This window comes from Lontra canadensis, unplaced genomic scaffold, assembly GCF_010015895.1.
Source record: "Lontra canadensis isolate GAN:19392208 unplaced genomic scaffold, GSC_riverotter_1.0 scaffold61, whole genome shotgun sequence".
Classification (NCBI taxonomy): domain Eukaryota; kingdom Metazoa; phylum Chordata; class Mammalia; order Carnivora; family Mustelidae; genus Lontra; species Lontra canadensis.
The window spans coordinates 5,817,206-5,835,111 of record NW_022631055.1 but is presented as its reverse complement, the minus strand read 5'-3'; the positions used below and the strand labels follow the sequence as shown (position 1 = coordinate 5,835,111).

Genomic DNA, 17,906 nt, shown 5'->3' with positions numbered 1-17,906 from the left:
AAGCCCTCAGATCATCCTTGGGGTACTCTGATCACCAAGTAGTTATTTAAAATACTGTAACTTCAGGTTTCCTTAGGTTTTTAAAAAGACTCAAGAGAACAAAGAGCCTAGGAGCTGGCACATACATTCATATGAAGTTTTACATTGTTGGGAAAAGAAAGGACTGTCAGGATCCACACTTTGGGGGCACCTGGGTGCCTCAGTGGGTTAAGCCTCTGCCTTTGGCTCAGGTCGTGATCTCAGGGTCCTGAGACAGAGACCTGCATCAGGCTCTCTGCTCAGCAGGGAACCTGCTTCCCTCTCTCTCTCTCTCTGCCTGCCTCTCTGACTACTTGTGATCTCTCCCTGTCAAATAAATAAATAAGATCTTAAAAAAAAAAAAAAAAGTCCACACTTTCTATAGGATGAGACCTTGGGGCAAAGTGACTTGTCCAAGGTCATGCAGCTGGTTGGGGGCAAATGCAGGAGAGGAAGAGTACTCTAATGTTTTATTCCAGCACCATCCCTATTGCACCACACAACTCCCAAAGCCTCCTGTATTTTCCCAACATCAGTTATCCCTTGTAATCCTTCCCAGCCTCTTAGATATCCACAGCCTAACTGGAGAAATACAGTTCCTTGGAAGCAATTATGTTTTCCAAAGGCAACTCAATGATTTTTTAAAATACATATATATACATAATTTTTTATCCCTTGTAGTTTGCTGCCCAGCTTTGGGTAAAACCATCACCAAATGGGAATGTCTTTGGGAAGACACCAAAAAAGCAGCCCTTTATTAATGGCTTAACCACCATTAAGGTACAATTATTAAACACACAGACACACACAGACACACACAGACACACACACACACACTCTAGATTATCCCATATATTTAAAGGACAACCTGATTTTACATGAGTTGGAAGAAATAAAACACAATTCAGAAATATGTTTGGAGAGACTGAAACCAAAGTCCATTTCACATACCCATCACTTATTCCAGATTTCATTACAATGACTCCAGTCTAAGGATTTCTGCAAAGACTTTTTAAAACAAGTATTTTAGAAATCATATTTTGAAGCCAGGCTTGCTTCAGATTAGTCACCTCCTCCCAGAGAAACGCATTTTTTTGGAAACCAAAATGAAAAAGTAACTTGCATGTGAAAATGTTAAAGGCTTATGGATTACACAAAAAAATCAAATATAAGAAGGAAATACATGTGTGTCTAAGTGAGAGATCTCTCTCTCTCACACACAAATACTCTCCCTCTGACATTAACAAGTGACTAATGAGTATATTAGTATCTTTATTTAATTTTTGTGGTATAAGCCAAACTGTTAATGCTATTTTAATGAAGGATTTGCCCATGAATTCTTTCCAAGAGTGGCAGGAGATCATACATTCACTTTTTCATAATTTATGACATCACTTTGAGGTATAAGAACAAGTACGTTAACTAAGCAAATGATACAAGATGGTCCACTTCTCTTTTCCTAAAAAAGAGACATATTTCTCCCTGAGAGACAGCACTAAGTACAGTTTATTCTCTTTGTATGGACAGTCTCATAAATAAAACTGGAAAATTCATCCCAGAAAATCAGTCATTAAAATACTGTAATTTTATTACTGTTTCTAGACAAATTTTTCTAACATCCCTGCAGTCTTCTATTACGAATCACAATGTCTGCAATAAGAAAGTAGATGAGGGAAGAACCCATTCAGAGACATTACTGTACTGCTGGACTCAGCTAATAATCCATTTATTTTTCACTTTTATTACTCTATAGTTTATGAATGACAATCTACCCATTGTCTATTATTATAAATATTTTGATTTAGCAATGGGAATATCCATCAATAAACAATGCCTACTGGAAGCTTTCTGTAATACTTAACTGCCCATGAATGTATATCATATCATTTACTGCCTACTAGATATATTTCTTGGGAATCTAGATGAACTCTGAATCTTAGCTATAATAACTGCTTATAAACATTGCATTGGTCCTGCTCTTTTAACTGTTTCATCTACTGTCTGAAGTCATAATGAATCTGCCTCATTAATTTTTCTATTATGAACTATAGCCGGAGCTATTCATATTTTTTCAGACAGATGAGTCTTGACCTAAAACATGGGAGAGAAAACTGGAATTGCGAATCTGAAATTTTCTAACAATAACAAGAAGTAACCAATGTTTTGGCAAGAACTGTGACAAGCCTGCCGATAGCAACACACAATTTACTGAGCGTAAATGGAGAAAGCTGAGCAGGCTCTCATCGGTATAACCCCTCTAAAAATCTCATAGCTTTTTTTCTCCCTCTTGCCAACATTAATGTCAAAAGCATCCAATATATCAAAGTTTTTGTAGCAATCTGCAACACTATCATTTGGTTTCCTCTGGACTATTTCTACAAGAAGTAAATATAACCCAGATACAATGAATGAAATAGAATCTTGGTGTACTGAGCTATGGTTTTCAGAAGTAAGAACAACTTTAGAAAACTAAAGTTTGAATCATTTCTAAGAACTTTCTGGAGACCCACAAAACTTGCATTAGGTTAGCAGTGTCTTGCTCTCCTTCTCTTTCCTTTCTCTTTTCATCCTTGCCTTTCTTTTTCTTTTTTTCAGTCCACACTATATAAGAATATGTCACCTAAAAAGTGAAGATACAGTAATTACCTTTGAATCATCCTCCTTCCTTTCTGCCCTGGTCTTCTCTTTTTGCTAGGTCTTCATTGGTTTTATTCCTATTGCTAATGCTCACTCACTCATTTCTGAGACCAATATTATAATGTCCTTTGAAGTATTGTTTTCAAGATGTATAATGTTGCATAAAATCAGTAAACAAATAGTTATTTACTTTCTACTCCATCCCAGGTACAGTTCTATATGCCATGAAGAGAGATACAAATTATGTTCATCACTGTGCAGTAGGTTAGATCCTAAGGGGGAGCACAAATACAATAATCACAAGGTAGGTCAGTGATTCTCAGCCTGGCCTACATGGCAGAATCACCCATGGGGGGCTAAAAACTGTTAATGCTCCTTTGATACATTAAACTAGAATCTAAAACAAGTATTTTAGAAATACTTGGTTAATGATGTCTACAAAACAAATGACAGATACAATAACACTATGAAGACTCAGGAGAGGATGTTCTAAATGAGTTCTTACATGTAAGCAGCACATCAAATATCTTTAAAGGGCAAGGGTCTAGTGAAGCTTTAGAAACCCATGTAACTCTAGAGACAATGATGCATTCACAGGGTTTTAAAATTATTCACTGAGTGCCTTTGTCTCACAATTTGCATCACTTGAGTTTACAGAAGATACTCCATGTCTCATTGAACTAGATTCATTAAGAAAGGAGAATGTATTAACTATTGATGTGTAATAAATTACCACAAAACTAAGTGGCTTGAAACTATAATAAACATGTATTATCCACACTGTGTCTGTGTGCCTGTAATTCAGGACAGCCAATTGAGCAGTTCTAGCTCAGTCTCATGAGATTGCACTGAAGAGTCTCACTGTGGCTATAACTGGCCAAAAATTTTGAAGAGAACTGAAGACCTACTCCAAGATGGCGGATAGTGCTCATCACAGGTCTGGAATCACACATTCTTAGGCCATTGCAATTGCAGTTCTCCTCTTTGCTATACCTATATTTAAATTTTTTTTTTCCCATAAGTTGGGTTTCTTCCCACCCATGATTTCTAAGACCAACAAGTCTACTTTTACTCAATAAATAGTTACAGAATACTTCCCGTGTGCAAGGCACTATGCCTCCTATTTTTCAGTCTCAAACACATCACAAATTAAAGGGCAAAAGAGATGTGTTCCTACACAGGTACTATAATATGGTGTGCTATAAGAGACACTACACACAAAGTAATCAAAAGCTTATGGTAAGTGAAAGGAAAGGGAGATCAATTGCAAAGGAATGACTATAAGAAGAATTAAAAAAAATAAGTTAGTATTGAACTTGTACACTGATGATAAATTTGAGTTTTGAGAGACAAGAAGAGGAAATACAAGTTATTTAACTGGAGTTTCTCTTCTGGGACCATTGGTGCCTTTGTTATCCTCTCTCACATGTTAATAAGATAAAAAACAGATTTTAAGTAGAAGCTGACAGATGAATATAAAGATTTTTTTTTTTCAAGTAGTCCAAGAACAATGGTGATAGGTGGATATGAGGAAAGATTAGGGAAGACAGCCAAATAACTTCAACATAGATCATAAAACTAAATACAATGTCTTTGGTAGCAATTGAGCAAGGTAAGGAAGGTGTCACAAAGTCACAGGATGTGAAAAAGCATGAATTTTTTAAGTGGAAACAATCATTGTGTTTTGTTTGTTTGTTCAACATCATGGAACAGTCAATAATCTGGGAGAGGACTGGAAAGAGTGAACAGAATAAAGTCATGGAGATTAAAAATGGCTGGATGTCAATGGAAGAAGGAATTGAAGGTCCAGAAAGGGCAGCCCAGAAAATAAAAAGGAAGATTTTCTGAAGCCTGAAAGGGTATGATGGATACCAAAACTTAGAAGAGCCTGAAGAGCCATGGTTGCAATGCAGGTAAAGAGCTAAAAAATCCATTGTCAGGCCTTCTGATAACTGACTTAAAGTCATAATTGAGTTCTTAGGGTCAATGTCAGCATGCTTTCATTGAAGTCAAAGAGAAATAGCTATTTTTCTCAAGTTTTACAAAGGAAACAACAGCAAGTTAAATTGGCCTAACTTTTCCCTCACGACTTAGTATAGAAAACGCAAACTCTGAAAAGCCTACAATCAAACCAGCTCTACAGCTTTTGACATGGGTCTTCCCATTTTTCAATGTGTCTTCTGTTATTTCTGAGCTTTATTTTTGTACCAAGTTCTGTGTTTGAAGGGTTCAGGCATTTCTAGACCAGTCAATATTGCCTCTTCCTAGTGTAAAGTGTAATGATGAAATTCCAGTTTTAACTGGTAATTCTATATTTTGGCATACTCTAGACAGTAGGTTAATTCTTGCCTTGCTCTTTAGAAACTCTCTATTGGCACACAGGTGTAATCACACATACGAGTTTACCCGAGACATCATGGAGATTCCATGTCTTATGCAAAAGTCAGAGGGAAATGCTGTGGAAGTCCATGTTCTTAGGATGAAAAGATTAATGCTCTGCATGTTATCTCTGTGGAAGACAGGAGCAGATATATGTCCTATTATTTGTGTTATAGTGTGTGCATTATACTTTCAAAATGGCTTTTCAAATAAATAGCTCAAAAATCAAGACTTGTCCTCCTCTTGTTCATTGTCGTCATCGTCCTCCTTCACCCCTTTCTGTCTCCTTCGCTTTTCCCCTCCTCTTTGTCTTCTCCTTTTTCTTAGAACTGAAAGCTTATCAACAGCTTCATCTTGAAATTAGGCTTGCTTAATCCTAGCAGAGTAATGATTGGATCAGTTTTCCTGTAGAGAAATAACTTCTTAATTTCATACTGCTTAGGAAATAATACTGTAAGGGCTTATTTAGCCAGAGTGGCTCCACCTTGGTTGAACAGCCATTTTGTTGTTTATGCAGTAAAACTTAAACTGACCCTGCCCCCCTACCCCCAGGCCCGCCTCAGGGAACTTACTTAAAAGAAAGTCTGGGAAACCAGTAAAATATGGTCGACCAGTCCCTGATAACAGAGCCCAAATACAAGGGTGGGTCAGGTCAGGTGGAGATAACAGAGCCCGAATGCAGGGATGAGTCAGGTCAGGTGGAAGTATCCAATCAGTGGAGTACACATATTGTCTCCCTAGCTGCCAAGGAGTGTGGGCCCCGCCTTTTGGGCGCCAGTTCTGACCAAGGAGATAGACTAGTTCAAATAGGTACTATGGCTGAATTGAAATTCAATTGGCCACCTGTGTGTGACCTAGCATGACTGTGCAGTTTTTTCTCTGTGTGTTGCAATCTCATTGGCCAGGCTCAACCACATGGCCTTTGCTCTATAAAAGTTAGTCTGTGAGGCTGGGGGTGGTCACCCTCTCTGTAAGAGGCGGCCCCAACTGGTCGGTTTGATTCTGGATGCTTCGCGCGAAATAAAGCTTTGCTTGACCTTCACTTTGTATCAGTCTCACTCCTTTGATTACGGACCTAACAATACAATCTGAACTTGAGAAGGAAAACATAAAGACAATACTATGTGAAATGATTCACAAAATATGTGTTTCACAAATTTTCAAGTTTCTAGTTATAGGTTATATAGATTCCAACCCAGAGACTACTAAAATGAACCTATGAGAGAAAATCCATCATGGGACAGCAACTCCCAAAAGTTTAGCTTCATGTTGATAAAGACTACAACAACATAAAATGCTGGTATTATAAAGTTAATTTTTAAAAGCAGCATTCAAAATTGTAGAGATGGTACAACCAAATCATCTATATTTAAAAGTATGAAGGGAAATAAAGAGGTCGGTTTTGAGTGATGGTACTGTCCATGACTATCTTTCTCCTTTTAACTTGTTTTCAAATTTTCTTTAATTAAAAAAAGACGCAATGTTAAAATAAAAATATAAGAAATTTATGTGTGGGTGTATGTGTAAGACATATCTGAAATGGGGTAAAAGATACAAAAGACTACCTCTGATTTAAGTGCAGATACTGGCTCTGTTAGTCCTTCAAACATTCCAAGTTGGATATTTCTATGAGCCCAGACAAATTAGACCACTGACTAACATGCAGCTCCCTGGGTGCAGTGAGAATATCAACCTTTAAAAGGTGCCTTAAAAATGCAAAGTGTTACATGAATTGATATTTTAGTTGTGTGCGTGTGTATAAACCTTTCTGGGTAAGGCTTGCCATTTGGTTGAGTACTTATTTTTGGCCACTCAATGTGTATATGGATGTGTGTAATTTCATGTATGTGAATAAATCCTGGCATTTGGATTATTTTTGGCCAAAGAGTAGGTGTGAAATTATACACACATGGTGGCCAAAAATAGCCAAATGGCAAGCCAATTACATAAATGTAGTCCAGCACACCAAAAAATAAAAATCTGGATAAGTTGTCATAAAATCAGAGTTTTAATCTTGGTTATTATTACAACTACTATTACTTCTAGCACATTGCTACTACAACCACTAATCTCCATTGCACACTTACTATGCATGTTAAGTTCACAAAGTTTTATGTGAACCAATCCATTTCAACCAAATGATAATCTTATGTGTGAGGTATTATTATCAATACCATAGAAAGATGAGGAAAATGACATTTGGAAAAGGTTAAGTACCCCAGCCAAGTCACACACATGCAAGTGACAGAGTGGAGATGAAAATCCAGATACAGCAAACGAAAAAAAAAAAAAAAGAAACAGGCAAGGTAATTGCAGTCTGCCCATTAATACTTCACATGACCTTGAGCGTCAAAGTCATGACCTTTGTAGCAGTCACACAGCAACTTGTAACTTTGTGTATTAGTTTTATTATTTGCAAAATACAGATGATCATATGTGCTCTAGAACATAAGGGAAACTATGTAAAAACTGGATGTGATATAATATATAAAGGATTAGTATTAAAGTACCTTCTCCTTTCCTCTAAACCCAACAGATAATTTACTCTTATATCTTTAGGATAGAAATTATTGCTAAAAAGAACTACACAAAACCACTGGGACTGATTTTTTAAAGTATTTTTTAAGTGTGAATATACACTGTAATTACACTGTAATCCATTTCAATTATTTCAGTTCTTTCCCAAAAAAGCCCCCCCCCAAACAACGTACAGAAGTTATACTGTAAAATTATATACATGTGTCGGTGTGTGTGTATAAAAGCTAACTACTGTCCACATAAAAATTTGTACATAAATGTTCATAACAGCATTATTCATAATAGCTGAAAAGTGGAAACAAATCACACGTTCATCAATTTATGAATGGATAAACAAAATGTGACTTATCCAAGGAATATTATTCAGAGTTGAAAAGGACTGAAGCACTGATATGTATTACAACATGCATAAACCTTGTAAACATTATGCTAAATGAAAGAAGGCCATCATAAAAGACAGCATGTTTAATTGTATTCATTGGAAATATCCAAACAAAAGACCAGGGACAGAAAGCATTGACTGCTTAGGAACTGGGAGCAGGAGGGAGACAAGGTTTCTTCTGGGGGTAGAAAATATTCTAAATGTAATTATGCTGATGGCTGCACAATTCTTTCAATAGACTAAAATACCCTGAATTGTACACTTTGAGTGGGTGAACTATATGATATGTGAATTATATCTCAATAAAGCTTTTTAAAAACAAAGAAATTAACCACCACCATTAAATGGAATTTCTACAAAACTTCCTTATTTGCATAATTTTCCACAGCAAAGATTATATGTATGAATTCATATAAACATATATATGATATAATAAATAATATAGTTAGAAGGAGAAATGCACACATATACACGTAAAAAAAAAAAAAAACTAGGCCTTTTAAAACCAGTTTAAGGACAGATCCTTGTAGTAAGAACTCCTCACTAGGTGGCTAGGCCAATTTAAAATTATACACTTCATGGCATTCTCACTATTTCCCATGAGAGAATATGTCAGAAGATAATAAGATCTCAGAGGACATTTTTTTCTTCCTAGTCAGCTGAAATTGTTCTGACTTAATTTCAATCCATTTCTCCTTATTATATTTCTTTAGACAGCCTAATTCCTCTCCCTTCTCAGTGGCCATGTCCTCTACCTAAACCTGAGCACCAGGATACTACATTCTCTGCAGTAATCACTCCTCAACACAGCAAGTGTAAAATGACCTAGATCTGCCAATAAGCCTAGACATTATGGGCTCTTAGGGTAGGAATCTGAAATGATATCTGTAAGGTTTTATTGGTTTAGCCCTGAATTGGTTTTCAAGTAATGCCTAAAACCTTGTCACCTTGAAAAATGTTAACAACATCAATTTATGTATATTATCTATAAAATACATAGTATATATGTAAATTATATGTGCATATTTAATATATAATGTTTTATATATTATGAATCCAAGGAACCAGGTATGTATGTATATATATATGTATACATATATATACAGATACACACACACAGATACACACACATATATACATCCAGTGAACCTGGGTGCTGCCCATTTTAGGGCCATTTGGAAATACTGAAATCTGTATCCTAAGTAAATATTAGGTTAAAAATAGCTGCTCTCCTAGCACTCTTTTTCCAGAGAAAATACATAGTTAAAATAAATTTAAAAAAAAAATATTGTAGATGCTGAAATTCATCATGAATTTACTGATAGAAAGTAAACAAGATTCATCAATGGAGTATGCTAAATTTCAGGAGCAGTAAGATTGTGTTCACTAAAACTGATCTGCTTGACATAAAAATAAAATGGTCTTTTCGGGTTAGAAAAGATATATGAATCTATTAAGAGTCTAAGTAGGAAAGTACCATTAAATTGCTCTTGAAATACTTTTCATATTTCCCCACCTTGTCACAAGATAAACTTTAAAAAATAGTCTCTAACTTGTCTTTTGAATAATCCTGCGTGCACATTGAGAAAAAAATCTGATATCTTCTGATAGATGTTATGTCCTGTTCTAGTAGCTTAATTTATATCATCCTCCTTAGTCTTCTTAAAGTAGTTTGTTACCAATGGGGAAACAGAGGGTTGCAGATGTTAGGTAACTCGCTTAGGGTGCCATAGCTGGTATATGACGGACCTTGATTGGTTTCACAGGTGACGTATTTTCCTTCAAGCATACCAGTGTTCTCCACAAAAGCATCAGACTGTTCAAGTATCTCAAGGAACAAATACGAATGCTTTAAATTCCGCAACTGTTCCAATCTACACTACACGGGAAAGCGTTTTTTTTATTTTAAAAAAAAAAAAAAAAAAAAAAAAGCTTTCAGCCACTCCAAGGCTGCTCACGTAGCACCAGTTAGAACCTTGGGTGTTCCCGCGCAGTGTAGCGGTGAAACAGCTCCAGGTTGGGATCTCACCTATAGACCTCCTTCTCCCTTTCTTTTAGGGCCGGCTTCTCAGTCATTGGGTGAGAAGGACGAGGAGAGAAGGGTTACCCTTTCCTTCCAGGACCCAGACAAGCAGCAATGCTCCTCAGTTAGGTGCAGCCTACCAGCCTGCAGGGGCTGGAGGAGGATCCCCCCTGTCTGGTACCCAGATGCCGTCCTCCCGAAACGCACTACACAGTGCCCTCCAGTGGAGGACCTGATTCCCACTCTCACAGCTTCTCAGCCAGTGACTCCTGCTACTGGAGGCGCAGACCTGCTTGAGTGCTCCGACCTCACAGTGGTCTCCCGACCAGCGACTTTCTGAGCTCTCTGACAAGCGGCTGAGACACACGCACAGCCTCACTGCACTGAGCGCGCAGGTGTCTCCTGCCAACGCTGTCAAGCCCATTACTGATGAAGCCGACATTAAAACCAGGAGATACAATCCCAGTCCCTTTGTCCAATACTCATGTGCAATCTTTAGGACTCCTTCTAGTAAGGTGTCTCTTTCTCGGGTTAAAAGCTTCTCTCCGAACACATTACATTCACTAGATAGCCCTTTGCTCCAGCTTTTTCCTTATTTCAGTTGAGCATGGAGATGGTGGAGAAAGGTCCTAGCTCTTCTCCATAAGCCTCGAGAAGCTTATGGTCACCTCACCTCCCCGCAGTTCTGTAACTTAGAATGCGGAGGTCACCTAATACCCACGGTTCTCATCTCCGAGCCTGAGATACACTGAAGAACAATAAGAAATAGCTCATTACACATTTGGTTGCATTTGACTGCTATACAAACCTTTCTGATTTTAATCGATTTTTCTTTTTAAATCTTTTAAATCAAGCCATGATGTCTCTTAAAATGTGCTAATGTTCTTAAGTTGACACATTTGATGTTAACATTTGGGTCTTTTTAACTATCTACTTTTATAAGCTATAAAAGGTGATTAGGTTTCTCATTTAATACAAAGACTAAATATATGTAATTTCTTTTTCAAACGTGCAGCAAATGTGACATTTTACTCTATTGCACACCACTTATTTCTTTATTTCAAATTGTTCTGGTCCCCGCTTGAAGTGAGAAAGGAATGAGAATCCATGCCCACACTCCAAAGGGGACCAGGATTACAAGACTGTGAAGTACTCTGAACAGAAAAAGAACGTACAATCTAAGTATCTCTGTGGCATGCACCACTGGAGTGCCTCAGCTCTCTGATAAAGCTATGATTTTAGCAAAAAATAGAGCAAAGTTAGTGTTTCATTTAGCCCAGGTTGAGAGAGGGAGTTAAAGTGAATGTTCGTGGCCCCTCTGAACACTGAGGATTTGATATACTAACAGATGCCAAAGAGTCTAATTCAAGAGTTATTAATGTAAAAACCATAAGGGTTACCATTTATCCGGTATGTAGGATGCATCAAGCATTATGCTAGTCCTACTTCAATTTATTTTTATTTATTTGGTCTAACCCTGTGAGACTCCACAAATGAGAACACTGAGGTTTAGAAGATTGTAAAAGAAGAAACTCTTAGACCCATGATCCAAATTTATTCACTGACATAATTATATTCACTAAAAGTTCTGTCCATCTATCACTCTGGGATCTGCAAGCACTACCCAGCACTGACGGGCACCAAGACAGGCTTTCAGGAATAGTTTGGCACAAGATTATACTATGAACACAAACTCTACCAAGGAATCAGGACAGAAGACATATTTTTGTGCCTGGTGCTTGCTTATTCCTGATTCAGCTCTCAGGGGGAAAAAAAAAGAAGAAAAGAATCTTACATATAGAAGTTCCCCCAGAGGTCCTGTTTATTTCCAAACCCCCAAAAGACACATTCTACCCCCAAGATCCCTGTGACCCATTTCGTGGGCTAGAAAATTAAGGTGCTGTGTCAAAGTGAGATGTCAGCAACACCTAATGTGAAGATCTAGGGGTCCTAAATTTCAGGGATTCCACTTCCCACAGAGGTGTGGCAGAACAGAAAAAAGTCCATTTCTCCTCTGGTCTTCAGAGCAAGGCCTTTCTATTGAGGTTTTCTGATAAAGCCCCAGTCCTCTCTGTCAGCCAAATTCTGACTTAGAACATAGAGGGGCCAAGACCCCAATGAAACTGCTGCTCCAGGCAGCGAGCAGCCATCAGGAGACAGGGAAGTTTTGAAACCAGGGCTGGGTCTGCCTACCAGCCAGCATCTGTCTGTCAGGACCAAGGCTTAGGCACTTAAAGCAAACTATCACTTTCTTTTGGAATTTCTATTTACTTTGGTTGGAACCCATTGCCTACATTCTTAATTACTGAAATATGTATATTAATCAATAAAAACATGGAAGACATTTGACTGGTATTTGATTTATTCTCATTAACCAAATAATAGATGTGATTTTGTATTTTCAAGTTGTTTGGTCTAATTTAAAAAAATGAGTAAGATTAGAACTACCATAACATTTAGTTGTACTTTAAGCTTCTGCAAAAATTTATTTTACAACAGCTATATAGAATTATTAATGATGTGCACACTATATTATAGCTTATTAATGTTCTATGTATTAATAATTATAATATTGCATTAATGATGTTATTAATGTTATCCTTCAACTCTCAACTATCCCTTCTCCAATCCAAACAGGAAATTAGAATTGCTTCCGTAAATATTATCACTTGCAGACAAATAATAAAAATTTGAAGAAAATCAAGTCAAAATTGGCCAGTCCACCCTGGGCAATGAAATCCAACACAGGTTCATGCATGACTTTTGCCAAAAGAAATGGACTTGTGTTGTTTTCTCATTTCATTTGTCTTTTTAATTAAGACTTGAATATTATGAGTTTATTACAGAAGTAGCTATCTCTCCATTATACTGTGCTTGGTTTATTTAAAATATGTTGTCATGAACTTCAACTTCCTAACAAGAAAAATCTAATTTCAATCACCTGGTATTTTGGAGATGAGAATATTGGTGGTGTATTATTTTAAAATTTAAATCTGATTAATATTTAATTGTATCCATATTCACAGGTGTTAATTAGAAATGTTTTCTATGAGTCATAGCTATTACCGGAAAACCAGGAATAATTCTGCAATTAACATAAAATGCACTGTAATTATGAATAATCACTGATAGTGATTACTGAGTGGACCTTGTAAAAGCAATAAACTTATTGGTCCATGTACTAATTTATATCTAGACTGCATATGTTCATTACAATGACTTTTGAGACAATAAAAAATAACTTACTCCTTTAGCAACCAAGTAGGAACATGTATTTCCCAGGTATTTTAACTATGAATGCAATCCTTCTTTGCTAAATATATATTTAAAACAGTAGCAAGAAACAGATTATTTATTAGCTATGAAATTATGTAAAGCACAATCAAAAACACAATTTTATTTCCAATCATATATTACTATCTGTCTATTTTAAGATGTCATTCAAATAGAAATATTTAGCTTTTAAAAAATAAACACTTTAGTCATGGGGGAGCTTGTGGCTCTGTCTCATAAAATAGGCACTTCACATAAATACATACTATTTAAGTGGTTTAATCAAATTTAAGTGATGGATAGTTACTGTCAGAAGTTCCCAAACAACAAAATTAACACAATAATAAATAAGTGCTATTAAAAAGAAAAATGTGAATAATTATCATTATCCACTTCTCTAAGTGGCTTGTGATAATAACATTTGGATGTATCAAAATGATTTGAAAATAATTAAAAGTGGCCACTAGATTCAAGCAAAACTTTATTTTGGAAGAAAACTCATTGAGGAAGGTACTTCTTAGACCTTATGTAAGAAAAGCCAGTATCTCAATTAATCATAAGAACCACTTAAAAATTTTTCCCCAAATGTATAGATGGATTCAATGAATAAAAACCACATATATTTGTATGTTATATTTATATATAATTTTGATTTCTTGTTCAGAGTATTTATCTCCTAAATTTGATAGTATATGTGGCAATCATAATGCAAAATAACATTTAATGATCAACTACTTATATTTAAAATGAAAATATTTATAGTACTATAAAGATGATTAAGGTTCTGTAGACAGACTGGTAATCTGAATTACAGAATCTGTAATTTCCATGTTAGAAAATAATAAAAAAATAATGTGATTATGATTTTTAGTGTAATAGTAGAAGAAATATGACAGCTGTAAATCACAAATATCTGTTTTCCTATGTATTGAAACCTATAAAGCCTTTTATATTTGTAAGCTCTAATTAAGCCTACTATTATGCAATAAATACACAAGGATATGACAGCATAATGATAATTAAGGTCTTGAAATATTAGTGCAATATATTTTTCTGTAGGCAAATTTCTGAAGTATCAATTATACACATAATATTTATCATTCTCAGTCCTTATAACCAAATATCTCTTAGTCTGTCAGATTTACTTCAATGTATGCTAATTTTACTTCATCAAGAAAAATAAAAAGGAAAAAAGACAGGTAATTTCTTTCATTCATTTAATACAATACATAGCAATTTCAGGCAATTTCAGGAATATGCTACAATAGCATTGCTTATAAATCTTACACTTCCTTTTGCTCATTCATGGAAACAAATCAATATGAAGGCCTGATACATCTTAAGGAATATACTAAAAGTTTTGCTTATTAGCAAACTGAATATACTCCATGTACACTACTAAAGTTTCCTGTCCCTTAAACCATCCCCTCAGGATCTAATTTATAAGCTTAGGATTCACTGAGCAGTGAGCATATTTTCCCAGAACTGAGAACTGTAACTCAAAAAAAAGTTTGTGAGTAATCTATATTTTTTAAAGTTTTGACTCATACTACTAACCTCATTATAAACACAGAAACCCTCAGAAGAAAAGTAAAAAGTCAACAAGAACAGTAGTTTTATAGCAGTGATCAAAATATACATTGAATTTGCAAAATAAATGAGTTGGCCTAGAAAAGATCTTATCAAGTTTTATCCCAAAGATAATTTCACCCATTACATTACTATACCACTTTAACTAAACAGCTAATTTTGAAGGCCTGAATTGAACCTTACCATACAATTCTTGCGAAGGCATGGATTTTTGTCTATTTTGTTTCTCCATTTTATAGCCAGCCCCTAAGAAAGTGACAAAATTTATAGATTCTTAATAAATAACTGTTAATTAAATAAATGGCAGGTTTTGTCATGCAGAGGTAAGTCTCTAGTATCAAAATTGGAAAAAAGAAGTTGAGGGTGGTGTGGGATGTCTGGATTCCTTTAAGTGGAGGAAGGAAGTAAAAACAAAAGATTCTTAGGAAACAGAATTATATACTACTTAATCTGGAAAAGAAGTAGGGGGACAGAATGACATGGCTTTGTAGACATCATGCTGCCCTTTCAAGCTTTCACAATTTGCTTGCATGATATATATCTACAAGGGCAAATAAAAGTCAAATGTGAATTGCTATCTCTAGGAGTGTCACTTAGGGACCCGCTGCAAGTCTTTATGGTAATAAAGTGCTCCTCAAACCTAAGAATTTCCAGACTGTAAGAAAGTGCCTATAGAGTCCAATTTAAGAAATACTGAAGTTGTAATGAAAATACTACCTTTGAAATGCTTTCCTAAGAGATATTTTGTTGTCATAATGGTTACTAGAAACCAACATCAATACAATGGCAGAGAAGAGGTGATTGCTGCCATTTCGACATTAGGGTAGTGTTGCACACACTCGAGGACCCAAGGAACCTAGTTTGAGAAACAGTGGCCAAGTGTACTAGGTAGAACCAAGGGCACCTCGCTTCTGGACCCAGTCAGTAACAGAGAAATCTTTAACACTGTGTTGAGGAAAAGTTTTTAACTTTTTGTATCTCAGTATCTGCGAAATTACTGGTTGGACTATGGTATCTTTATTCAGTGGAAATTATATATTTATTTTCCAGGCACTGTCTTAGGTGCTGAGGCTACAGAAGAAGTTAACAAGACAAAAGTTTCTTCCTTGTGGAGCTTGCGCTTTATTAACACTGTTGAGTGACCTTTACATCTTGTTAAATGAATGAACGGAAAGAATGAAAGTGATAGGCCTTGAAGATTATAAGGACAAGAAAAAAGAATTATGCTGAATATTTTGCAGAATATTTTGCAATATTTTGCAGGGTTTGCAAAACATGGCAAATCTCTTTCTCTGTAATTTTAGGTTTGTGTGTTATCTACAGCTTGTCAATTTCTGCTATAATCAATTTACCTATTCAATATAATAAAATAAAAAGAAAATGTAATAGGATTGGGATCTTTATTCAGCTGGCTAATGTTTTAATCTGCTCAGACTCCTCACAAAGGTGACTTGTAGTATTCACTACTTCTTCAGTACTTATTACCCGATTCTATCTCTAAATCACTGTGACTGTTAGATATTTCTTCAGGTCAATCAATAATAATACCTTTTTGAGCTATTATCTACTGGTTCAAGTTCTCTCCTTTGGGTCTCCTAACCAAGAATCCTAATTCCTTCTTGTTCTTTGATGATCCTGCAATTTAATTTTGCTTCGAGATTCCTCATTATCTTCCTGTTCTCCTCTGAAGACACTCCCTTTAGAGAGCATGACAAAAAGAGCAGTACACAAAACACCGGCAGAGTGATCAGTCTAGATGAGAGGAATTCATTACACCCATCTTTCTCAAAATTAATGCATCCTGAAATTGATTAGTTTTACTTGGTAGCGTCCTAACACTAGTGACCTATATGAACTTTAGGCTGATCATTAAGGTGTACAAGTTTATGTGCTTGCTGTTTATTTTGTGTTTTACTTATATAGTCGTCTTCATTTTTATAGTTGTTAATCTGATATTCTTGAATATGACACTTCATTCTAACTTGAGCTACTCACAGTAGCTATGAAGTCAATCCTCATCTCATCTATAAATTGAATAGAAGTATCTTCTCTATTTTCATTCAGGGTTCTGGATAATTTTCATCAGGCCATGACAAGGACAAGGCCCTTTAGATGGAACTAGGACTTTCTCTCTATGAATGCAAGGATTCTGAAACACAGCCATTTATTGTACCTAAATGAGACAATCTTGAGCACATGTATCTTTATCTTTTGAATGACTTACATAAGAGATCCATCAACAAATGTCTAAGATTAAATTCTTCAGCTCTTTCTAACCTAATCTGCAACTTTATCTTGCATACTTTCAGTATTTAAGGAGTAGATTATCAAATAATTTGGATAATTTTTTTCCTAGAAAAAAAATGACTAATATAAGCTTCAGCAACAACATTAATAAGAACTTCTGTAGGCTTAAAAAAAAACTGTTGGTTACAAAATGATATTATAAGATAATCTGAACCCAATCTTTATCCCAGACACTTCCCAGTTTTAAATATAGAAGCTTAACTCTTCTGACTTTTCAGAATTTCTTAATATTTCTCTAGGAGTGCCTTGCGGCTCAGTTAAGAGTCTGCCTTCAGCTCAAGTCATGATTCTGGGGTCCTGGGATTGAGCTCCGAGTCAGACTCTTTTTTCAGTGGGGACTCTCTTTCTGTCTCTCTGACCCTTCCTTCCCCAACTTGTGCACTCTCTGTCTCTCTCACCACTCGATCATGCTCTCTCTCTTAAAATAGTAAAAATAAAATCTTTGAGACTATCTCTCTAGATTGCAAGTAGAAGTTATAACCTACATTACATTGTCACATAGTCTGATTATAAGATAATGAGAACACTTTCCTATGTGAGTTTTGGAACCATATAGCTTTACATAATGCTATCAATGTTCCAAAGTACATTCACAGCCTCTGTTTCATTTGATCTTCAGGATAATTCTGTGAGGTAGGAAGGAAAGTATTATTGATTTTATAAAGCATAACTGATTTTATAAACTGATACAAGGTGAAATGAAATGTACAGCACAGCTAGGACTCAGCTCACATTAATAAAACCAGGTCACTGATTTGC

At 35.7% G+C, this 17,906-nt stretch overlaps 1 protein-coding gene across 33 annotated transcripts in view; it reads right to left on the bottom strand.

Moving 5' to 3' along the window:
- The window catches only part of NRXN1 (neurexin 1), a 1,152,783-nt gene that overhangs the window by 283,580 nt on the left and 851,297 nt on the right, over positions 1-17,906 (bottom strand). The gene's annotated exons all lie outside the window — the stretch shown is intronic.